Consider the following 25,984-nt stretch of genomic DNA (forward strand, 5'->3'; position numbering starts at 1 on the left):
TCTGCCACTGTGACTTATTTTTAAAATGGACACATTTCTTTTCTCTTCCTCTCTCCAGGCTCCTCCCTAATCTCCCAGCCCACTCCCCAATCTCAAACAGAAAGGGATTACTTTCTTCCCCATCCTAGCCAGAGTTCTCTGTCCTTGAGCACACCCCCACCACAGGAATGAAGTGATTCAGATTTGGGGGATGGCACTAGAAGATAGCAGAAATGACTGACCATGTCCAGCAGTGCACACCTGTAATACCAGTGACTCGGAAGGCGATTTCAAAGCCAGCCTCAGCAATTCAGCGGGCCCTAAGGAATTTACTGAGACCCTGTCTCTGAATTAAAATTAAAAAAAAAAAAAAAAAATCAGTGGTTAAGTGCCCCTGGGTTCAATTCCCAGTACCAAAAAAAAAAAAGAGAAAGAAATGACTGTCTTGTCTCCCAAATTATAACTCTGGACAGAACATATGGAATATAGCCTTTGAATCAACTCTTTAAAAGCCCCCTGATCCCCTTGATGGGCAGAATCACAGCCTCCAGGACAGGAGTCACATGTGCTTCTCCTTTGCTAGCAAAGCCAAAAACATTTTTTCTCAAAACCGTGTCCTCCTTAATGGACTGGCAACCAGGACAAGGACCAAGCTTTCAATAACAGTGTCTTACTTAAATTGTAAACTGACAGTGAGTTTATATCCTGCAAATCTGGCCACTTGCATGTGAAAAGTACTGACAAATATTTGGAAAAATTCTGGATGTATACAGTGCTCTGATTATGTGACAGATTCATTGACATCATGATCAGAATGTAACAGGATATGTCCTCCATTTCCCTTACTTTTTGTCCTTCTGCCCCTCCCTAGTTCCTTTTGCCTGGTATTATAAATTCTAAAGAGAGACCTCACCTAAATAGTTCAGACATTAACTGCTAAATGAGCTTTCTTTAGAACCCAGAAAATCTGGTGACCCCTGAAATACCCCCTCCTTTCTTTAATTCTATGGTAAGGTACATTTTTTATCAACTAATGCAAAGCATATAAATTAAATGGGGGGAGAAAAATAGTCTATCTGAAAAGAAAATCCAGGGAATGACCCCAGTGGGTGGCTATTCACTGCAAGGCTCTGGAGTAGACACATGCCCTACCTGACAAAGCCTTCAACCAGCCTGTAGCCTCACTGTAACTCCTTTCCCTCCCCATAAAAGTCCTTTTTGCCCTTGACCTCTCTCCCCACCAGAAGGGTTTTGTGACAGTGAAGTCCTCTTCTCCTTAAGTTGGCTTTACCAAAAATCTATTTCCTTGCCTCAATTCCTTCTCTCTTAACTTAAATGGCTGGTTGTGAGTCAAACAGCCAGAACTTAATTTCAGTAATAAGAATTAGAAATGAAATGTCAATCTATATCATCAAATTATTTCCATAAATGGCCAAACAATAAATATTTTTGACTTTGAAAGTAACATAAGTTCACTGTAGCATTCTCCCAAATTCTTCTCTGGTGTGAGTTTTTTGTTTGTGTTTTTGATTTGATACTAGGGATTGAACCTAGGGGTGCCCTACCACTTAGTTAAATCCCCAGGCTTTTTTTTTTTTTTTTTTTGAGACAGGTTCTCACTAAATTACCCAGGCTGACCTCAAACTTGCAATACTCCTGCCTCAGGCTCCAAGTAATTGGGATTATAGGAGAGTGCCACCAAGCCCAGTTTTTTTTTTTTTTAATTATTATTATTTTTGTAGTTGTCAGTGGACCTTTATTTTATTTATTTATACATGGTGCTGATGAAACTCAAACCCAGTGCCTCACACATGCTAGGCAAGTGCTCTACCACTGTGCCACAACCTCAGCCCCCAAGCCCAGCTTCTTCTGGTTTGGTTGATTTAAAAGAACTTTATAAATTTAACAACTATTCTTGCTTAGGGCTGTACAAAAACCCAGGCTACAACTTATACTTTAGTTATAACTAAATTATAACTAGTTATAAATTTCAAACGTAAGTGTACAATTCTGTCAACACAACAATCATACGATTTTATACCTCTCCCTATTTCCGCCTACAAAACAAAACTAATCTCAAAAGCTGTCTTTAATATGTGGAGTGGGTCTGGGGATGTTGCTCTGTGGTAAAGCACATGCTTACCATGCAGAAAGCCCTAGGTTCAATCCCTGGCCAAAAAAAAATTGGAGTAACAAAGCACTCCCCTACAGAACATAAGTTTGCCTGTACCTAACTGGAACTAAACACCTAGGATTCACACCCCTCAATTCTCAAGAGATTATCATAAAAATATATCTGTTGTATTAAAGGAGGGGAGGGGAGTGAAAGGCTACAAGTTTCAGTAAGGACATCAGACATGTACATCAAAGAGTTCACAGGACACAAGACTGGGAGTAACTGGGAACATTATCAAAACTAAACCTCCCCCAATCAGTTAATTACAACCCCTTAAAGGAGCTATTGTTTTAAGATCATGTCATACCCACTCCCTGTGACTAGGTCTTCAACAACCTCCCCTTGGTATTAGGTCATCAAGACCCTCACAAAGGAAATTCCCTGAGGGCTATACAAAGGGTAACAAAACCATATACATGAAGGTTCTTTTTATGTAATTTTTAGTTGTAGATGAACACAATATCTTTATTTTATTTACTTATTTTTTTATGTGGTACTGAGGATCGAACTCAGTTCCTCACACTGAGCCACAACCCCAGCCCCCATGAAGATTTTTTTTAAAAGAACTCTTTAAATATCATACAAAAGTTTATGAATGGGGCTGGGGGTGTAGCTCAGTGGTAGAAGGCTTCCTTAGCATGCATAAGGTCCTGGGTTTAATCACAAGCATTAAAAAAAAAAACCAGAAGAACAACAACAAAAAATTTTATGATCATTTTGTTATTTTATCTTTTTTGGGGGTACCAGGGATTGAACCTAAGGGTGCTTAACCACTGATCAGATCCCCAGTCCTTTTTATTTTTTATTTTGAGACAGGGTCTTGCTAAGTTTGCTGAGATTGGTTTTGAACTTGTGATCCTCCTGCTTCAGCCTCCAAAGCAACTGGGATCACAGAAGGGCAGAACCATGCCTGGCTTGCTATCTTAAACTGTTTTTATTTTTCACTTAATTTTTTTCGTGCTAGGGATTGAACCCAGTGCCTCATGCATCCTAAGCAAGTCTTACTTTACCACTGAGCTACATTACCCAGCCCTGAAAACTATTAATAGGAATCTTGTTTTGTACTTTGTTTTCTCCAACTGATCTAAATTAGCAGTTACAAACTAGTTCTTACTGACCCCTTTTTAAAAGCACACCATTAACTGCCATTGGTGGTTACCATCTTGCCAACATTCATAGATTTTGCCTAACAATTTGGATTATGGCTTCTTAAAAAAAAAAAAAAAAATGGAGTTCAAAAACTACTATTATACCTGCACAGCAACAAAGGTCTGGAGCAGAGCAGCAACCAACACTTTATCTTATGGCCATCATTTCTACCACTCCCCATTGTCTTCTAAATACTAAAGCCAAGTGTCAGTTGTCATTTAGTTTCCCAGTTTGGAGTCTGTGATCCCTAATCTAAACAAAGACCTTCTACCTTTCTTATTACTGCTGATAAATTCAATGTAATCATGTATGATTAATTTTTACTAACTGAAAAGGTAGTGACCCTACAACTGAATATCAGTTCATGCTGTATAAACCAAAGTGAAATAATTTGGAGGAAAAAAAATCATGTGTCTAACTCCTACAGACAGAAAACAAATTATTCTCATTTACAATTAAAAATTATTTCCATCTACTGATAAACAGAATGTAGTAATTACTTCTTATAACCGTAATTACATGTCAGCCCAAAATGAGAGAATGCTGTTTTCATTCAAATTTTTGAATGGATATGAGAACTGCTTTATTTACTCATTTGTTTTATATTTAAGCCATCTAGAATCCTCCTAATACCTATTAGCACGAAGAAAGCCCTTACCATTTGTAGTTTCTATGTATTAAACCATATTTTACAAAGCTGGAAGAAAACAAAATACAAGGTGCATACTGAAACAGACCTAGAAAAGCAGATTCTACTACTTCCTATCTCAAGTGTATATAAGGCTTTTGAGTCAGAAGCTATGTCAAGTACCTTCCAACTTTAAAATTCTCTGTACTTATTCAGATCTTCTTTCCTCCAAATAAAGTAATTCATCAAGTTGAATTGCTTTTCCTGCAGATGGGAAAAGTTAAGAGTATTTGCATTCCATTTCACTTTTATTATCACTTTTAACAGCTAATAAAATATCAACATATAAGATGATTGCTAGAAACAGGTATTCCCTTTAAACCAGGCAAAACAAATTCATTCTTCAAAATCTTTCAAAACAGAAACCAGATAGACCAATTATTTAGTAGGACAGAGATAAATCTCAATATTTCCTTCCAGTCAGCCCATTTAATTAACTTGTCCAAGTATTCTCAAATTTGCAGGTTTTAAAGGACAGTATCACCACCAAATATTAGAAGGTACCATGTAAAATGGCACTACTATCACAACTGCTCCATATTTGCAATTCCTACTCAAGTGCAAAGATACAACTCAACTTCATTTCCAACTGAAATCCTGTTTCTCTTTAAACCTTATGGCAAATAAAATAGGATGTCCTCCCAAAAAGTCCACTAAATTCCTAATGCACACAATAATCTACAACACAAAAATAACTTTTTCAAAAGCGAAAGATTAGAAATAAAAATGAAAGTACAAAATCCTACTAAACTGGTAAAAGTTCATGGAAAACCTACACCTACACCTTGAGTTTCATTCTGTTAAGAGTATAATGTACACTGACTGGAAGGGAATTAGATATGGTTTATACTTTAACTGTGCTTTACCTGTTTTTAACAGTGTTGTCTGATAAAATTTTGTGAAAAATCCTAAGTGTTCTTTACCTGTCCTGTTCAATACAATAATCAACAGCTATTGTGGCTACTGAGCTTTTGAGATATGAATAGAAAAACTATGGAACGCAACTTATTTGTTAAATTTAACTTGCCACGTATGGTTAGTGGTTAACTTACTGTATACCTAATTTGAATACAAAGTATAAACTTTAGTTTTTCAAAATATCAAGCCCTGATGTTACGAACGCCAGTTAAAGTTCTCCTGATACGAAATAATACATAGGGCCAATCATGACTCTAAACATAAAATCACTTTGCAAGCGAGAATTCATGGTATTAACTAGATTTAGAATTTAAGGTACGCTATTTGCTAAGAGTCCCCCATTGTTTTTGTAAAAAGGGGTACTCACTTTTGAAACAGTTTCCCACTGCATGCAAGCTACTTTCCCTTCAAATCTGTTCAATATCTTCTGTTCAGAAAATCAAATGGCAAAAATAAGTTCTCGGCACTATTAAGTTCCCGTGACTCGGTAAATTTCACGTTAATTTCTTATTTACTTAAAAGTCAGATACAAATATCTGAAAACGTCTGCACCTCTTCCCAGGTTTTTAGGTATACGACTCTCTCAGGTATAGCTGAGATTTCATTCCTAGACAAAAAGTAGTTTTTCAGTTCCCAAGTGTCAGAGTCTCTGGCACTTCGAGTATTTGACCACCTCTTCCTAAGTCAAGAAAAGTAACCAAGATGGTGCACAAAATGTAAAACGAAAACAGTCTGAGGACTTGCACACTTGAGTAACAACGAATCCCTAGCAGAATCAACCAGGCTTTTTTTTTTTTATGGTTCCTCCTCCCCACCACACACCACCACCACCTTTCCCGGGGAGAGTTGTGCCTCCAGCTGTACCACGAAGCAAACAGGAGAGCAAGGTGGTGACCCCAAGTCACGGTCGCCAGCACATCTCCAGTCCCGCAGCAGAAAGCCATGGGTGTGGAAGGAAAGAGAAGGCGTCTAACCGGCAGCGCGCCGGACGCGAGCGCGGCCAGCGCGGAACCCGCCCCTCTCAGCGCGGCGGTTAGAACCTGGGTGGCACGTGGGCTCCCGGGGCGCGAGCTACACTGAAAAACAAGACGCCCGCAGCATCGCGCCGGCCCGGGCCCAGGACCCCGCTTCCCTCGCAGCAAGACCGCCAAGCGGACGCCCTGGCAGCTCACACCGCTGGCCCGCCCTCTTTCCCTTCCTCCCCGAGCGGCACGATCCCGCCCTGCCGGCCCTCACCTACCTGGTCGCAAAGTTTGAGAAGCGCCATGGCGGTCGCCTCAGCGCCCACTCCAGCCTCCGCCCAGCCCACTGCTCCCGCCCCAATAGCTTCCGCCGCTGCGCGATGCCGGCGGGTCGGCGAACATCTGCGCTAAAGAGACCGCGGGGCAGGGGGCGGCACCGCCTCCTCGACACCGTCCCCGAGGGAGGAGCTTAGCCGCCACGCCTCCTCCTCTGAGGACTCCCCGCCCTCTTCCTTCCTTTCTCTCTGTTGCCCTCCTCCCTGCCGCGCGCTCCCTTCCCGGAGCTGTGGCGACTCAAAAGAATCGGAGCTCCACACAAAGGCGGTGGCGGCGGCTGCAGCGGAGGGGCCCTGGAGGTCGCTCCGCTCGCGCTCTCGGGGCCCACCTACCTCACTCTAGCCACCTGCCCGGCTCCCCACCCGCGGGTCTAAGATGGCGGTGGCGAAAGAGACCAGACAAGCGGTAGTCTCGAGCGGAAAGCGCCGGAGAGGCCACCGCTGCCCGGCTTCGGATTCCCGGACTTTGGCGGGGCTCGAGGCGAGGCCATTGCTTCCTGGGGCTCTTACCTGTCCGGAGCATACTGAAGGAGATGCGGCTACACGTTCTGCTCAACCTCCCCTTTTGCCGTTGCCGCCATCTTGAGTGTGGCAGGGTCGGCTGGCTCTCACACCTTCCTTGTTTCAGACCCCCCCTCCCCTTCCTTCCGTTCTTTCCTGCTGTCCCGTGCGGTTTTTTTGTTGTTGTTGTGTTTTTTTTTTTGTTGTTTTTTTTTTTTTTTTGCGGTACTGGGGAATCGAATTCCGGGCCTTGTGCTTGCAAGACAAGTACTCTACCAGCTGAGCTATCTTCCCAGTCCTCCCGTGCGTTTTTGAGGAGAGGGAAAACAGCTTTGCTGCCCCTGGGTTGGGGACTGAGGGAGAAGTGAATTCACAAACGCCCTCGCCTCAGTTTCCCCGGAGTACACCAGCAGAGTCCGAAGGACCCGGTTGGGCGCGCTGGGGGACACGGGGCGGATTTGGAATCTTCTGGGGGCTCCGGCTCAGCCGCGGACCCAGGGACGGAGTCCTGGTGACCTCGGCTTAACGTAGCAGGGACCTGGGTCCTAGCCTCCGCGGGTCTCCAGGGCCTCAAACCAGCCTCTTGTACTCCCTGGACCTGTGTCGCTAAGGTACCGGGGTGTATCCCCGCCTTTCCCCGTGCCCAGGCTACGTGCGAGAACCTCCCGTTAGAGGCCCGCACTGGTCGTTCGGGCTCTTCAGTAGAAGACAGCGGTGGATGGGGGGATGAAGATGACTTTGGGCAGAGTTAGGAAATTCCATCCTAAACGTATCTGAGGGTCTTTAGTTAGAGCCCATGGGCCTCAGGGAGGCTGGGAAGTAGCGCAGTGTCGAGCGCTTGCCAAGCATGAGCAAGGCCCGGGGTGCCATCCCCAGCGCCGCAGAAACACTGAAGGCAGCCTCACTGAGGCCTCAAAGCCTAGCAAGGGCACAAGAGCTGGGCAGTTGTTGGGTGCCCCTTGCCCAACAATTGGAATAGGTGCCCTATCCCTCGGGCCTGCTAAGTGAGCCCAGTGCCAGGGGTATCTTGAAAGGACAAGTTTGCCCTCTGCTGTTAGACTAGCGCTTGTGTAGAACCAGTCAATCAGAGTGCAGGTGCTGCAGCAGGGCAGCCTCTGATGCCTGTGACGTTGGCTGCCTGCAGATTGGAGGCCCGGCCAGGGAGGTCCAGAAAAAACGGAGGTAAATAGTATCAAGAGTAACTAGGGATCTCAGCAGTCTGGTTTCAGATCCCTACCCTTCCATACAAGATGTGACCCTGAAGAATTTAACCTCTTTAAACTTTCATTTTCTCAGTGTAACTTAATAAACTCACCCACCTCCTTAAGGTTTGGAGAGCCCACTGAGGTGATGCCAGTGATGTACTCAGCACAGCGCCCTGCACTTAGTGCTTGGTAAATGTTAGCTGTAATCATCTTAGGTTTGCAAAGCTTGTTCCAAGTAGGTCTGATCACCTCTGCGAGCACAGTGGTGCAGCAGTTCCTGTCCTCACCTTTCGATGGAAGATAGTAGGAAGTCACGTGCCTGGGCACAAACCAGTATAGGAGGACCAAGTGGTATGCCTTGCCTGGGACATGGGGTTGTAGTCACTGCAGGTCTACAGAGTACCCAGATTTACAAGCCCAAGGGCAGTGATTGTTACCTGGTCTTTATGTTTTCTTGTTCATTGTTAATTGGTAACCAAGGGACCATACATCCCAAGTACCTATTCTCGATTTACCAGAAGTTCTGTGAGAAATTACAATTTCAGACTCTGTGCATGAGGAAACTGAGGCTAGGAGGGCAGGGATGAAGTAATTGTTCAAGATCAAATAACCATGAAGTAACAGAACTGGAGTTTTAAACCCAGTGTTCTTCAGTATCAGAATCATCAACCTCACTGACTTGCCTCCTGTGGGGAATGGAATATGAACTCTAGATAAGCAGCTTCTCTGACTTCACACAGCAGTCATGGACCTTACCACTTCAGTATCACAGGTGTCCTCTAACCAGAGTGTTCAACACTACTCTTCATGTTTCTGTTCTTTTGTGGTTCTGAGGACTGAACCCAGGCCCTTGGGCCTGCTGTTCATCTTAATCTGCCTCCCCTTCTGATGTATTCCTTATCTCTTCCCTCTACCCATTTTTCACAGAGTCAAAAATCAACCACCTTCCTCCATCTTCATTTCCACTACTGTAGAGAGCATCATTACTTTTTAAACCTTTTAATAACAGCACACATGAGCTGGGCATGCTTGCATGCCCTGTAGTCCTGGCTAGTGGGGAGGCTGAGGCAAGAGGATAGCGAGCCCAGCAGATTCCAGACCAGCCTGGGCAGCATAATGAGACCCTGTCTCAAAAAATAAAGTACAGAAAAGTATACAAAATAAATGTGAAGCTTAATAATGATAAAAAAAAAAAAGATTGTGCATTCCTTTTTGTTATTTCATCTATCCCAGTGAATCTTAAATTTGGTCTTTTAATGTTATCCCAGATTTCTTGAATATTCTGTTCAGTCTCTTAACATCTTATCTCTATGGTCAACTTTATTTTCAACATTATATACTTTTGTCTTCAAAGTCTGAAAAATCAATATTCAGAGTGGTCTAATCTATTGGTGATTCTTTCCATTGAATTTTTAATTTGGCATATTGATTTTTTTCATTTTAAGGATTTCTGTTTGGTTCTTTTTCAGAATCTCTCTTTATTAGTGTGACCTTTCACTTCCTGTATTTTCTTTGATTTTACTCCTTACATCTTATTTTACCTCACAGAACAGTATAACTATGAACTTTCTAAATTCCATCTCCGACATTTCCTCCACTGTGGTGTCAATGAAATCTATTGTTGAAGCATTATGGGCTGTTTGGGATGGTTTCTTCCCTTGCTTTTCCATTGCTTTTTCATCTTTTGGTATAATTCTTTTAAGTGAAGGAGTACTTTGTGAGCTTCCTTTTCTTAAGAGCCCTGGGTTGCATGAATATCCAGATAATGATATTTTAAGTCGATGTGTGTCCTCTGCTGATCCCAATATCAGCAACACTATAAGAGATGCCACTGTGCCCTGTTTACTATAATCACTTCTGAGCCAAGCCTCATTCTATTCAACTTCATACAAAACAAAAACTTGATGCAATTATTCTCTGTGGTTCCTCAAATTCAGGTGTAAATCTATAACGAAGTTGTAGAATAGGTCAAAATATTAGTTGTTAAACTTAGTAAATATACTGTAACCTTACCTGAGGACTAGAAGGGGGCAGGAAGAAGATTAGGCAAATAGGAGAGGGAAAAAAAGAGAAAGAAAAAATCTATAAAAGGAAGGATAATTTACATTAAATTAAGGGGTTATTTATATGTTCAAAGTTAACAATAAAGTTGTTTAGAGTATACCATATCAAGGTGAAGAAAATTCTTGTTGCATCTTGGTTTGGATTTCCTTGGAATTTGGACTTTAAGCAGCTCTCCATCAGTTTTGGGCTGTGGCTCTCTCCTGAGCTGCAGGGCACAGAAGCCAATTCCTTAGCTATTCTGAATCTCCTACCAGCAGCTTCTGGTTTGGCACATCAGGGCCTGCAGCTGATTCCTCAGAGTGTGCAGTGTTGTGGTCTGGCTGTTTCCATTGTGTGCAGTAGTTCAGAATGTAGCCTCTGAAGTGTCCCTGTGATTGCTGTGGGTCACTGTTTACCTGCTCCCCTCTTTGGGATCTTTTTCACAGTAGTGAAGATCCTGGCAGCTGTCTATAAGCACAAGAATGCTTGTGGGTTTTCCATGGGCATTCTGTGGTGCAGAAGTATTCCCCCAGCTGATACTACTCTCCGAGGTATTGTAGTGAAGGGTCTCAGGTGGTTCACCTGGGCTCTATAGTTTCCACTGCTCTAGGTTGCATTGATTTCTTCTGTTAACTTCTGTTAAATTTGATGCAAGATCCCACAACTTGCCATTTGTGATCATGGTTCACCTTGTGCACCTGTTAACACTAGGATCAGACCCTTCCTGCTGCACATAGGTCTCTGTCACTGGATATTCAGGCAGCTTTCCTCTGGTATGGCCCCATAATCCCAGGGACTATCCCTTGGCTTCAAACTGTGTTTCCCCATAGTGTAAGTGCTTGTGCCTAGTAAATCTGCTTTCCTTTGGGGCCAAGTCTGCTTCATTGTTGTCTCTTTCTGAGTCCAGCAAGCTAGAGGAGGCTGCAGAGGGCTTCCCACCCTTGCCTGGGTCACAGAGCCTGAGGAAGGGTTAGGCACACTTCCCCACCCAGGTCCCCACCAGCTTGTTTGTTCCCCTTGATTTCAGTGAGGGGGAAGAGAGGGATTTCAGTGATTCCCCCCCTGCCCCTGGATAGTAGTGGTCCTTCTAGAAGTTCTTTCTGGCCCCTTATTAAGGGGTGCCAGAAAGAGGTGACTTCCCTCTGATTTAATTTGTACCTGTCTGGGCATGGAAAGATGCTGTGCTGATATAAGTGGATGACTGGTCAACTGGGGGCTTCAAAAGATGGTTGTGGACTCCCAACTCCATGTTCTTTTCATGATTTGATTTTAAGTTGTTTGCACTCCTTTGAGGGCCTTTCTATACCATCAAGCTTTAAATTTTATCTGTCGGTTCAACTGTTTTTAAGTGAGTGAACTTAAAGGAATGTCCTCTCCCTTCACCCTCTGTTGCCCCTTCCCCCTTCTCATCTACAGATTTGGTTCCGGATTAGGGAACTCTTGAGTTTGTTTTCTTCTCTAGTAACCACTCTTCCAGTCTCTCCAGATCTCAGACTATATCAAGTCTTAGAACATTTATTTTGTCGCCTCCCTCTCAATTCTGCTTTTCCTTTGCTGCTTTCTGTGTTGTGATGAAATCGGGACTCACTGTCCAGCTTGCTTCCACCATCTTCCAAATTCCTCACTTTCTAAATTTACAGGGAAGACTACAAACAAGGTACATAATGATGAACTAAGTCAATTTTGAAAAAAGGAGTACATCTCTTGGAGTAGTAATCAGATGTTTTGCAGTTATATTTATAAGACTTATGTAGTACTGGCTTAAAACAAAGATACACATTAAAGGAAAACAGAAACCACAGAAACAGATTAATCTATATACAGGTATGACATAAAAGTGGTAGTAAAAATCATCGACCAAAAGACTATTTAGGCTGAGCATGGCAGTGTACACCTGTAATCCTAGCACCTTTAAAGGCTGAGGCAGGAGGATCATATGTTTGAGGCCAGCCTCAGCAAATTAGCCAGAACCTGTCTCAAAATAAATAAGAAGGGTTGGAGATGAAGCTCAATGGTAAAAGGTCCTTGGGTTCAATCCACTGTATATATAAAAAAGTCCATTAATTTGGTTTTCTATATGGAGAAAAAACTAGATTTCTACATTATAATCATACACTAAAGAGGACTCTAGTTCAAAAGCTTAAATGTAAAGGGCCAAGTGATAATGTAAATAGAAGATTATAGAAGGAAGACTTTTGTGATTTAGGAGCAACAATTTTTTAAATGAGAGGAAAACAGTAAAAACTATATCTTAGATACAGATTTTATAATATGAAATTTGCATCTGGAATACAGATATTAGGATGAAATATATATGAAATGTAGGGGGAAAGCAACATCTAATTAGTAAGTGTTGCGTAGAAGAATACCATATGAAGGTATTTAAGTAGTAAAATATATCTTAGATATGTATCTGATTATATGAAAATATTTCTGTTCAACCAACCATACTATAAAATTTAAAAAGGATAAATATCAGAGGAAACTATTTGCTATTTAAAACCAATTCTGTATGTTGAGATTACAAAGAAGTGAATCTACTCCAAATCCATTTAACAGGAAGAGGTTTACTATAGGGTGTGACTGGTTTACAGAATCTTGGAAAACTTGAATAAAAGGGTTCTAAAATCTTTTTAGATATTATTCACAAAGCCATAAGGTAGAACCAGGATATCAAAGAAGCAGTCACCACCTCTATGACCTAAAGTCCCAGGCTCTAAAAGCACACTTCTGCTGCCAGGATCATGAAGCCTCATTGCTACCTCTAGATGTTACCTCTGGATTCAGCTGGCTTCCGACCCATTGCTGTGCCTGCACCAGTCACACCAGAAAGACTGGCACACCATACCTACCCTGGATCTTCATAAAGTTAGGACCTGGACACTAGACCCCTGCTAACACTGCCCCAGAAGAGGTAGAGAGGTCCTCTACTCTACTTGCAAGTAGAAACAATGGACACTAAGTCTGACTGAGACCTTCCAAATGTGTCACAGAATCAAACCTAAATTTCATCTGAAACACAACCTACAAGGGACTCAGAAAAGTCACTTTAGATTCCTAGCTTCTAATAAAAGAAAAGACCAGAAGGAGGCTTTGTGACAATCTATCATATCCTCAACATTAGTAACAGAAAAATATCCAGAATATACTAGGAAACCCTGTAAATAATAAGAAAAATCAGGAAATACTACATAAAAGTAAAATGATATGAACAGGCAATTCATAAAAGGGTAAACCCAAATGACTAAAAGTATGCAAATGTTTTCTCAAAGGCATTGGTCATCAGATAAACACTTAGTAAAAAGTAAAACAATGAGTGACTACTTTTCCCCATTGGATTAGTGGAAATTAAATAACAGCAATTTACTGTGCCGTAGATTATAAAGTAGAGAAGGCAATCTGAAAGGAACCCAATAGACTTAGACAAATTGAGTGAGGCCATTATTGTATGGCCAAGTAATCTTACCTTGTAATACATGTCAGAGAAATTTCCACATAGAACTCAATGTGGGAATAGTCATCAGAGTGTTTTCTGTGTTGACCTGAGAAATAAGGGAATATAGACGGTTATCAATGTGCAAACGTTTGAATAAAATCTGGAGAATGCACCCAGGGCCACCACATTGCAAAACTATAGGGGAATGTTAAGCACATGCAATAAAAGGTGAATAGTGCCCTCTGGTGCTGTACAACTCAGCAAAACTTTCACCCTTTGGAATACTACCTAGCACTACGAAGGAAAAAAAAAAAAAAAAAAAAAAAAACTAGATAGGAATTCACCCAGAAAAAAAATTAGTATTTTTTCCAAAGCCAGTTGAGTTTTAAAAAAATGATATCTACAACTCAAGAGTATTTATATAAGCTAAACACACACAGAAATACTATACACCTTACAAAAATACATATACTTTCAAGAATACCAAACACATAAAAGCATGTGTTCACAAGGCATGTTAGAATGGGAAATGAAAACAACAGTAACAAAATGAAGAGTTCTGTAAGAACTGATGATGTGAATTTGTCATGAAATGAAGAACTGGCAAAATAGATTTTTTAAATATCTTTCTTTTATTTATGTGGTGCTGAGGATTGAACCCAGTGCCCCACGCATATGACTCTAACACTGAACCACAACCTCAACCCTATTTCTTTTTTTTACTGAAAATAATGTTCATGATATCTAAAACTACCTGAAAGATTATATCTGAAGAATGACCAATTGACTCATTTAGGACAAGATGAAGGGTAGGAGAGACTGAGCAAGGAAGGGACATAGTGCAGAGCATTAAATATTAATATATATTCAACTATGTATAACATTTTATGACACATACATAATATGCAATATAATTATTTACATATTATTAAATTAATCCTGATGCTGACTCCATTCGTAGGGAACTATAAACCCAATTGAATATGTAAACAACTTGTAATCTAACTTGAGAGTTTATTCAGTGTCCCCAAGTCTTGGCCAATCACAGGAAAGTCTTGGCCAGTCATAGCAACTGGACATTCAGCCAAACACAGGGTAAAAACTGCCAAAAATATGTCCAAATAAGACAAGAACAAAATTGCAACCAATCTGGTTATTTATGTATGTCACTTCCATTTTCTGGTTATAAATTTTCTCTGTCCATAGCTTTTGCAGCAGAACTCTCTGAACTGCTTTTTGTCCTCAGTGCTACTCAGTTCATGAGTCCTTTTTATTTTCTGCTCAAAGTCTTTTAAATTAAGATTTTTCTTTTTAACAATATAATGGCATACAACATACTACACATATTAAAATATTTAATTTATACATATATATTAAAAAGAATTTCATGAGTGAGGTCACGGGTTCAATACCCAGCATCACACACACACACATGCATGCTCACACCAAGAATTTAGGGCCAGTGGTGTATCTCAGCAATAGAGCACTTGTTTCAATGTGCAATGCATTCAATTTCCAGTATCAGAGGGGAAAAAAAATGTAAATGTTAGCTTTCAGGCAAAATGGGAGCACTGAAATATTTCTAAACTAGGACTAGAGTGTTTGAATGTATATTTTAATTTTGTTTTTAGTTTCTGACGCTGCATATTGAACCCAGGGCCTTACACATGCTAAACAGATATTCTACCACTAAGCTAAACTCCCAGCCCCAAAATGTGTATTTTACTTGTTTATTTTATTTTTTGTACTGGTGATTGAACCTAGGGGTGCTTTATCACCAAGCTACAACCCAATTCTATTTATTTATTTATTTATTATTTATTTATTATTAATTAATTAATTTATTTATTTATTTATTTAAGACAGGGTCTCACTAAGTTGCTGAGGGTGGTCTCAAACTTGTAATTCTCTTGCAACAGCCTCCCAAGTTGGCTGCCTGGCTCCAACTACGCATTTTACATACTTTACTCTTTTGCCTTGTGGAGAATGAACTGGAAAAGAGCCAGACTGAGGGCAGGAGAATGATGAAGAGGTTGGTGATAGTGATCTGAACAATTGCAGCAAAAAACAATGCAAGTAAGAAGTAATACAACAGAAATTAGAAGAGGTTTTGAAGAGATATTTAAAGTGTAAAGATTAATTGAGTATGAGATGTGAGGAGAATGAAGGAATCAGGAAATATGGTAAGACTGGGCAATAATGTCCTCACTGAGAGACACAGGAGGAAGGTATTTAGAAGATGGGGAAAATAAGTGTGGTTTTAGACAAGGTGAATTCCCTAGATCTGCAACATATGAGATATGCCTGATTCCCAGAAGAAAGTTATCAAGTAGGGATCTAGATTAGCAGTCTACTGGTAACTGAATATGGTAAGGAAGCCAAGAGGAGACTTTTTTTTTTTTTTATTGTAAACAAATGGGATACATGTTGTTTCTCTGTTTGTACATGGAATAAAGGCAGACCATTTGTGTAATCATAAATTTACATAGGGTAATGTTTGACTCATTCTGTTATTTTTTTCCCTCCCCCCCCCTACCCCTCCCACCCCTCTTTTCCCTCTGCCACACCAGGGAGAAATCGTGTACGCTAGGCCAGTGCCCATTGCTGAGCTGGGGTCCGGCGCCCAAGTGCGCCTCTAGGGGTCGACCAACCGTGCTCCAGGAAACCGCCTCCTGCTTGATCTTGGGGCACATGTGAGGCGGCCCAGAGCTGTAGGGCGCTACCACCATCGGGTGGCTGCCGTCAGGGCTGCCTTTGCTAACACTGATGACTGACGGGCTGCTGTACTCGCTGCAAGGGGCGCTCAGCGATGCCTTCTGCACAAATTTGCCATTCAGCCCGCCACCTGGCGGCTGCGGTTGCTGCAGCGAAATGTACACTGGGTCCAATTCGGCCGCAGGAGCTCAGCCACGAAGCCGCCTGAAGGGCTCACATCCTTGATGTCTGCCAGGCTGAAGGGAGCCTTGGGAGCGGGTGCAGACTCCGGCCATAGGTAGTTAATGGGCCAAGGTTTGAAGGGAACCTTGGGAGCGGGTGCAGACTCCCAACCACAGGTGGCTAATGCCACCTGGCGTCACACCCGGGTCGCCCCCGGCCAGGATCCGACAGCTGAAGCTGCAGGTGGAGGGCGCGCTGGCAGGGCCGCTACTTGACCAGGAAGAAGAGGATGAGACTGACGCCCACGACATGGTGGGGGCCACCGACTCCTGATGGGACAATGAGTTGGAGAGAATAAAGTCGAGGTCCAGGAGATTGTTGAACTCCTCCGTCTCCCTTCTGGGTAGAAGGACCGGGTTGCTACCACCGCACGCTGGCTCCGCCACTCTCCAGGTCTGTGGCCATGGTCGCCGCCACCAGGTCCTAGGGGCAACCGGGAAGCACCGTGGGAAGTCGCTTCATGTGGGACAGCTCCTCCCACCAGCGGTTATTTGGGGCACCTGCTGGACACAGTGTCCTCTCCCTTCGCGCCTGGCCAGACGCGAACGTGGAGAAGGACTGGAGCAGCGCGTGCTGACAGCCATGTCAGACTCGCCAGATGGCTACCTCATTAATGTGGGGCCCAGAAGGTCCTCAGGTGCCCGAAGTAGCTGGGGTATCCGAACCCCAAAGTCAGAAGGATGGAAAAGCTTAGAAACGGAGCCAAAACCAAAAACCATAAGAAAAAACAAAAAACAAAAATTGCCCGAGATCCTTCTTCTTTGGATTAAATACATATTGAAGACGTCTTTCTTTAAAATTTCCTTTGTATACAAAAATTTTAGAAAAGTCGTGAACTCTTATAAAAATAGACAATCAGCAAGGCGAGTAAGTAGGTTCGGTGGCCAGGCTGAGTTCTCTTCAACTCAGCAGCGTCCCCCCACCACTGTCCCGGTCGCTGCGGTTGTCGTTGTCGGCTCAGGGGCTGTGGCCGGTGCGGTGGGCGGGCAGCACCGCCAGGTGAGAATGGCCTTGGTGGTGCGGAGCTTCGAACTGGCGGCGGCACAGGGCGCAGAGTCCTGGGGGTTTCGCGGACCACGCGGCCATGGGCGCGGACCACCGGCGGGTGGGTGGGTGGGTGGGTGGCTGGGACTCCAGAGGGGCGGGGAGGGGCATTCGGCTACTCCGGGTGCCGCTGCCATCCCCCACCGCCTCTGTTCCCCGCACGCCTGCAGTCGCACTGGATCTTTCCAGCCGGGGAACTCTATTATCCTTTTTTAAGAGATAACTTTTTTTAAGAGAAAACTTGTGCCTTTTAAAAAAAAACTCAATCACTATTACTGCATTAATAAAATCGTCTTTTGGGGGAACTCTGGAAATGGCAGACTAAGGCATCTCCTGCAGACTAGCTGTCTCCAAGACTGAATGGAACAATAGTTCTGTGGCTGCATGATGAAGTAGAAAGACCACGGGAAAGTGCTAGAGTGCAACTCAGAAAGTTAGCAACCAGGTAAAACCCAGAAATACTCGTGTTTAGAGTAAGAGAGTTAGTGAAAGAAATAAGAGTACACAGAACTGGGCCCAGGACAGCTTGGTGAATAGGGGGAGCTCCCTTCTAAAGAGCTAAAAGAAAGTTTCCATTAACTTGGAGAAAGGCAGGCTCCATTTCCAAGCAAAACAAATCTGAGCAGAAAAGATACTCAAATACTAATCAGTGAGCTGGTGCAGGAGGAGATGGTCCCCGTGCTGCCTGGTATATTCACTTAAAGTGGGGAAGGGCACCCAGTTTTAAAAGTGCCTTATTGTTTAAGCTTCTATGCAAGAGATCAGAAACTCCTGCTGTTTTCTTTCCTGTTTTTCAACTCTGTCTAGCTAGCTAGATATCTAAAATTCAGCAACCACCTATGCTTTAATTCTCATCGGATCATTAGATCCAGTGACATCGGGAGTCAATCTGGGCTCTGAAGTGAAACTGTGGTAGAGACCTACAGGTCTCTGGGTGGCCATAGGAGGTATAGCTGCCAGTTACTCTGGATCTGCAGAGCAGAGAAAGGTGGAAGCCTCTTTCTTTAGAAACTGACAGTCTGAACTCTAATAAGAAGCAATGCCAGTAAGGTGTAGAAGTAGGAAGGTCTGGGTTAGAAGGAAAGGTGGCAGCATTTTTTTTTTCCTATTAACTGGTTTTTTCTTGATATCTTTTTAATGTCTTTCCCATGTGTAATCCCCTCTTTTATCTTTCCTCCTCTTCACATTTCTTCTCTTTTCCCTCACTCCCTTCTTGGCGTTTTTAGTTTTTCTTTTCCTTTTGATCTACATATTTTAGTAGTAAGTATTGTTTGCTCTTAAAATACTTAAGTTGACGGGCGGGCAGGGTGGAGCTGCCGCAGTCCACCTGACTGCTGCGGGCGCTCATTTCGCTCTTCCCCTTGCAGGCTTGCCTGAGCCACGGGCGCCCGGGGAAGGCAAGCCTTGCAGCGGGGAGACTCCCGCCATGCCCGGCCGCAGCTCCCTTCTTCGGCTTCCCGCCCGCCGCCCCGGCGGAACCACCAGCCGCAGCTTCTGTGAGGGGGAAGAGGCGGTGGCGGCAGAGGAGGCACCGCCCCCTTGGCAGCTTCCCGACCTGGCGGCCTCGGCAGTACCCAAGGCTGACTCCTCGCCCGCCCGCGTTGTCCCTGCGGAAGGCGGCCCCGGAGCGCAGCAGTCCTCGGCCCCCTGGCCGCCACCGCCGCTGGGCGCAGCGCAGCTGTCTCTGAGCCTGGCCCGCACCAAGACCCGCTCGTATGGCAGTACTGCCAGCGTGCAGGCGCTGCTGGGCGCTGGCATCATCCAGCGCCTGGTGGAGCACCTGGTCCAAGCCGGAGACACGCTGCAGGGCATCGCGCTCAAGTACCAAGTAACGAAAATAAACTGTTGATAGCAGTTTTTCACAAGAGGAGCCTGTGGTGGTTGGGGAAGACCTCCCTCCTCCCAGTCCTCAGGAATCTGAGATACAGCCTGAGGAAGTGTCAGCCAGAGATTTCCTACAGAGACTTGATTTGCAGATTAAAGAATCAACACAGGCAGCCAAGAAACTAAAAGAGCAGAGATGAAGAGAGTCCCTATGCAACATCCCTCTGTCATAGTTAGGTGATTAGTGGCATGATTTTAATCTGGATTAAGAGGTGGTTGGACCATAAAGCATCTGGCAACTGAAGATCCAGAAGCATCCCTTTTGGATTCCCATAGCACTCATCTTAAAATCACGATTAAGTCTACCTACTGCAGTTGCACTGAAGTGACTAGTTTTCTCTGGCTTTCTAGTATTCTATAATGTTAAGTTTTTATTATGGCATGATAGCAAAATTATATTCTGAAGCTTATTACTTTTGTAGATGGTAATAGTTTTTAGACTAGCTTTTGTAAATACTGATGGAGAAAAAGCATCAAAGACTATATATTTAAACTGAAAACAGTGTTTATTTAGCTCCTGATGAAACCCTAATTATGTGAAAAACATGGTGGCTGTTTAAGTGATGCTGACTTTGCTGTGCGTTTATAACTTAAGTGCTATATATATATATATATATATATACATATTTCAATATGTATTACATATTCTGTATGAATATGTAGAACCAAATTTTGTCTGCTATTTTGTAAAAATAAGCTACAAAAGCCTGAGAAAATAAACTATGTTTTCACACACACACACACACACACACACACACACAAAATACTGATGTTACTGGTAGTTACACTTTCCTCTCAAAGTAGTTCTGATGATTGAACCAACCACCAAGATTATTCCACAAAGATATATTTGTGCTGAGATACACCCCCAGTTCAGGGTACATAGTGAAAAGATAACTGATTACTAAAAAGTAGAAGATAAATGAATCCCAACAGATGTGCAAATCTCAACAAATAATAACTGGAAAATGAGGAAATAGCCAACAAAATGACCCCCCAAGAGTTCTTATCTTCCTAATAAGTGAAACCATAGGAATCAAAGTACATGAAATCTCAGGCAAAGAATTCAAAAAATTGATTGTTAAAATGACCCATAAACTCAAAGATGATATGAATAAGCAACTGAATAAATGAAAGAAGGCAATACAGAATACAAATTGGAAATCTGAAGCAAGAGATTCTGAAAAAAACTAAACAGAACACTTGGTAATGAATAAAACAGTAAATCAAGTAAAAAACTCACCAATACACTAGATTAAGCAGAAGTCAGAATAGTGAGACTTGAAGACAAGGTGTTTGACAGTAATAAAGAAAATAAAAACAAGAATCAGAGTATATAAGAAGTCTAGAACGACATTAAAGAGACCTAATTTAAGACTCATAGGTTTGAAGAAGAAAGGAGAGATACAGACTATTGAAATAGATAACCTATTCAGTGAAATAATAGCAGAAAATTTCCCAAATATTAGGAACAATATGGACATTAATAAACTGGAGCATTTCAAACCCCAAATAGACAAAATGAGAAAAGACCCTTTCCATGATGCATTACAGTTAAAAATACCAAAACTCCAGAATAAAGAATTTCAAAGCTGTAAGAGAGAAGTTCCAAGTCACTTAAAATGGCAAACCAATCAGAATAACAGTAGATTTCTCATATGAAACTCTAAAGGGTAGGAGAGTTTGGAAAGATATATTTTGAACCCTGAAAGAAACTAACTACCACCTTCAATTGGTACATCCAGCAAAGTTATCCTTCAGAACTAAAGTAGAAACAAAAACCTGAGATAACCATAAGCTAAAGGAATTCATGGCCATTATGGCAGCATTTTGAAGGATACCCAAATAAAAACATTGAAAATAAAAAGACATGAATACATACCTATGTATAATAACACTGAATGTAAATTGTTTTAATTCTTCAATTAAAAGATATAAACTGGCAGACTGGACTAAAAAACAAAATGCAACTCTGTTGTCTTCAGGAAACACACATCACTCAGAAAGACATTCACAGATTGGAAGCAATAAGATGGAGAACAATATTCCATGACAACTGAATCTGAAAGCAAACAGGAGGGGCTGCTGTCATATCTGACAAAGATGTCTTCAAGCCAAAACTAATCAGAAGAGACAAGAAGATAAAGGGAACAATCCAACAAGAGGATACAACAATTGTATATATTTATGCCCCAATCTTTGGTACATCTGAATTCATAAACAAACATTACAGCTGGGCACGGTGGCCCACGCCTGTAATCCCAGAAGCTCAGGAGGCTGATACAGGTGGATGGCCAGCTCAAAGCCAGCCTCAGCAAAAGTGAGGCACTAAGCAACTCAGCGAGACCCTGTCTCTCAATAAAATACAAAAAACAGGGCTGGGGATGTGGCTCAGTGGTTGAGTGCCCCTGAGTTCAATCCCCAGTACCAAAAAAAAAAAAAAAAAAAGAAAGAAAAACCATTACAGCTGGGTGTGGTGGCACACACCTGTAAGCCTAGCTACTTGGGAGGCTGAGGCAGGAAGACTGCAAGTTTGAGGTCAATGAGGGCAACTTCGTGAGACCCTGTCTCAAAATAAATTCTTATAAAGGGGAGCTAGGGATGTAACTTGGTGCTTGCCTAACACATGTGAGCCCCAGGTTTAACCTTTCATACTGCCCAAAATAAGAACAACAGAAAAATTACTTGACATAAAAGGATAGCTAGTGCCTAATAAAATAATAGTGGGTTACTTCAATACACCACTCTCACTAATAGTCATCAAGACAAAAAAATAAAGATATTACAGAATTAAGCTACTCCTTAGATCAAATAGACAATACATATCTATAGAATATTTTATCCAACAATAAATATGCTTTCTTCTCAGCTACTCAAGGAACTCTCTCCAAATACATTATATATTGCACTACAAAGCAAATCTTAACAAATAAAAAAGAAATAATTTCTTGCATCTTATTAGATCATAAATAAATTTAGAAATTAATAGAAAGAAAAACTACAGATACTGTACAAACACATGGAGATTGAATAATACACTATTGAATGATAAGTAGGTCATCAGAGAAATCAGGGGAGAAGTTAAAAATTACTAAAATCAAATGAGAAGAGAAACACAACATACAAGAATCTATGGGATACAATGAAGGCAGCACTAAGAGGGAAGTTTACAGTTATGAATGCCTACATAAAAAGCAGAGCAATCCCAAATATAACCTAATGATACACCTCAAGATCTTAATAAAGCAAGAAAGTCAATCCCAAAAACAGTAGAAGGAAAGAAATAATACAGATCAGAGCTAAAGTTTATTTAAATGTACAAATTCAAGATATTATTGAGAAGACTGTTGGTCAAATACACAGTAACGATTATAGATCAAATCCCATTTCTCTAAAATAACTTTCTAAACACTGAAATCTTTACTTTCTTTAAGAAATCTTATCAATTGCCACATCATTTATTAACATTGTGCTTCTTAATCAACAGCAAAAGTCATATATAAAAACCCACATGCTTTTATAACGAGTGAAATGATGCAAAACAGATTAAAGTATAATGCATGCCACGGGTTCATGAACTTCATTGGACAAGAAAACAAAACAAAACAACCCAAAACCCAGAAAACCCAGAGTCCAGCAACAGACCTTGCCATAGAAAAAAACTCAAGCAGCTAGTGCTGGTTCCTAACACCTTTCTCTATTGTGTCCTCCATTCCTAACCAAAAATGCCAAACCCAAAGCAACCGGGCATCCAAAATAAAGGAAGAATAGAGGTGTTGAATCAAAAGCTGAATGCAATAGTTCAAAGTTAAATTTCCAAACCATATGGATCCACCGTGTGTTTTTATTCCTGTTTGTTAAATCCCTGCTATAACTCTGATTTATCCTTAATTTTCACACTGGCAAAAATTAAGATAAAGTAAGGCACCAAATATCGCCCTGTATACCACCTCCCTAAAAACCTCATCCCCCTTCACAGGCAAGCCAGGAACTTGCAGGGAATACCCTCTCCACAGAGTGTCCATTGCCACCCATAGACAGGTGTTTCATTCCATTCCATCCCATTTTCATCTGTCACAGAGACTGTTAAATACAAATACTTAACAGTACCATGAAGCCTTTTCATAGCTCCCTGTCTTCACTCTTTTATTCAGAAAAAAATACTGTATCGTAGCAGACATCTTTTGTAGGTTATATTGATTTGCTTACCAAATATCTACCTAATGAACTGGCAAATGTGTTGAACTTTCTAAGCTAGTGACAGGCTCCTTGGGGGGCCATGGAACTATCACAAGGGCAGGTTGTCCCCCAAACTAACCTACTGGCCTACTAACCTACTGGCATTTTTCTGAAAGAAAACTAAGATAAACTTTTAAGTGCTAAGTCAACTGCTTTCTTGGTAGAATCACCACATTTATAAGTAGCTCACTGATGCCTACTATACAGATGTTTTATGCAATCTGCTCTCCAGGCATTAACATGACACCGTATGTTCGCAGCATAATTTTATCAGTTGTACAAAACTATAAAATTAATTCAAAATAAAATTCATGAGACCTAATTGATCATGCTGTGCATACTTCCAAGTTTCAGTGAAAAGATGGTTCATATTTTACTTCCTTTGCTGCAGCAGAGTTTGTTGCATGGTGAAGGCTCCTTTTTCCTTACAGACTTTTTCCAGGACTCACTTACATTGTTTTTTTCATTATATCCAGTCTTGAAATAATCATAAAATTGGCCTTTGTACTCAAGATGAAGGTCATTGCCCACAGGTTCACAGCTGAGGGGGTCACCATCTCTGTTGGTGTTATTCACTTTCTCCTCAACCTGGCCTTTTCCTGAACATCAAGCGACCTGACATTAGTGACAAAGATTTTGTTGGCAGGTATCTGGTCATCACTCTTGTAAATGGGTGCCCCGCCTATATCAAAATCCACCTGGTGGGAACAACTTGGCAAAAGCAGAGGGGAGAGGAAGAGGAGGAGGAGGAAGAAGAAGAGGAGGAGGCACTTCCCACACTGGCATTGACAGAAAGGGGTAAATTCAGGTAGTGACCACCGCATTCTTGGTAAAAGCAGCAGGCATGAAACTTTTCACACTCCTCTTTGCCCATCCGTGGTCGTTTTCGGTAAGGACAGTCTTGAGCTATAAACCACTCCTGGGCAGAGGTGCCACTGAAGGAGCAGGGGGGAATGCACCAGTTATTCTGCATGATGATTTCTCCGTGGATTCTTTTCATCAAGTTGTTTATAAGGACAGATCTTTGGAGGTACACTTCAGGATCATCGATAAACTTTAGTTTTTCTAAGGACATGTAAAGGATGTGGGCTCCTTCCTCAAAAATTGAGATGGTTTCATAGCTACAGCTGCTGAGTGGTGGGGGAAAGTCCTCTTCTTCCACATACGTCCTCTTAAAGTATGTGGTCTTGGATGTTGTGATCGGATTTGAAATTCCCCTGTAATGTGATCCTGCCAAGGAGGGACCAGCTCCCCGGGTCTCCCTGCAAAGGATCCTGTGCTGGCCCTGGTTGGCTCTGGCCTCTGTAGCTGTCAGTCTCCCATAGTGTTTGGTACCCGGCAATTTCAGCATCTCCTTCGGAGAAAATGAGCTCGCAGAATCTATTCATGGACAAAACCAGTCATTTCTGAAAGCCTCAGATCACTGGGTCAGTGGGGAGACGGCAGCCACAGGGCCCGGGTTGCCAATGGTCCGCTCTGGGCTCGGTGTCAGCCCGACCACCGATGCACTCTAGCGCCGGTCCCTGCCGGCCGCACGGTCTGCGGGGGCCGCTGGTGCGCTGCGAGCGAGGGTCCCGCCACAACCACAACGACTGGGGCGCTGCGCCGCTGTCGGTGCAGACGGATATGGTAATGAGCGGCTCTGTCTAGGGAGGAGCGCGTGAAACCCGTCAGTCCTGTTTGCCATTTCCCTGTGGATTTCCGAGGAGAGGTTCTGCAGGATGCCCCCAGGGTGAGAGAGGGACCATGACAAGCGCGCCCGCTCTTCCTCCCTCCCTCTGCTTCCGCTGCCACCGCTACCCCTCCTCAGGCAGCACAGGGGCGCCTTCCCCTCACCCCCACCCCAGCCCGCCCCCTCTGAGTTAAAGTTAATAGAGAATAAAATAACAACACAAGGGATTGATGAAACAGAGTAGGTTCATTGTCACAATAGTCGGGACTGAACCCAGGGCATGCTAAGTCCTCTACCATTGATCTATATCCCCAGCCCTAAAAGTTCATTCTTTGAAAAGATAAATGAGACTGAAAAACTCCAAGTCAAACTAACCAAAAGAAAGGGAAAGATGAAAAACAGTAATATTACAATAGACATGACGATCATCAGGGATTATGTTGAAGACACATATTCTAATAAATTGGAAAATCCAGAAGAAATGAATTAATTAATTTCTAGATGCAGATGATTTACCAAAATTGAACTAAGACAGACAACGTAAACAGATCAATAGCAAACAATGAGATTGAAATAATAAGAAGTCTACTAACAAACAAAAGCCCAGGAGCAGATGGGTTTACAGTTGAATACCAAATCTTTAAAGAAGAACTAACAACAATTCTCCTCAAAATATTCTGTGAAATAGAAATATAGGGATCACTTCCAAAGTCATTGTTTGAAGCCAGAATCACCCTGATACCAAAATCAGACTAAGGACACATCAAGAAAATAAAAATTACAGGCCAATATCCTTAATGAACATAGTCACCAAAA

The 25,984-nt window shown here is 42.3% G+C and overlaps 1 long non-coding RNA gene and 3 pseudogenes across 1 annotated transcript in view; 1 reads left to right on the plus strand and 3 right to left on the minus strand.

Moving 5' to 3' along the window:
* The window catches only part of LOC124974112 (uncharacterized), a 49,845-nt gene extending 43,566 nt beyond the window's left edge, over positions 1-6,279 (minus strand). Inside the window, exon 1 of the long non-coding RNA XR_007106747.1 lies at positions 6,151-6,279. This is a non-coding gene — a long non-coding RNA (uncharacterized LOC124974112). The remainder of the gene's footprint in view (positions 1-6,150) is intronic.
* A 267-nt stretch (positions 6,280-6,546) lies between these two features.
* On the minus strand, positions 6,547-16,940 carry LOC124974098 (Krueppel-like factor 4; annotated as a pseudogene).
* Positions 16,941-17,413: 473 nt separating this feature from the next.
* Positions 17,414-19,780, plus strand: LOC124974099 (lysM and putative peptidoglycan-binding domain-containing protein 2-like; annotated as a pseudogene).
* Positions 19,781-23,862: 4,082 nt separating this feature from the next.
* On the minus strand, positions 23,863-24,890 carry LOC124974110 (SERTA domain-containing protein 4-like; annotated as a pseudogene).
* Positions 24,891-25,984: the final 1,094 nt, after the last annotated feature.

The sequence above is a fragment of the Sciurus carolinensis genome, unplaced genomic scaffold (genome assembly GCF_902686445.1).
Source record: "Sciurus carolinensis unplaced genomic scaffold, mSciCar1.2, whole genome shotgun sequence".
In the NCBI taxonomy this organism is placed as follows: domain Eukaryota; kingdom Metazoa; phylum Chordata; class Mammalia; order Rodentia; family Sciuridae; genus Sciurus; species Sciurus carolinensis.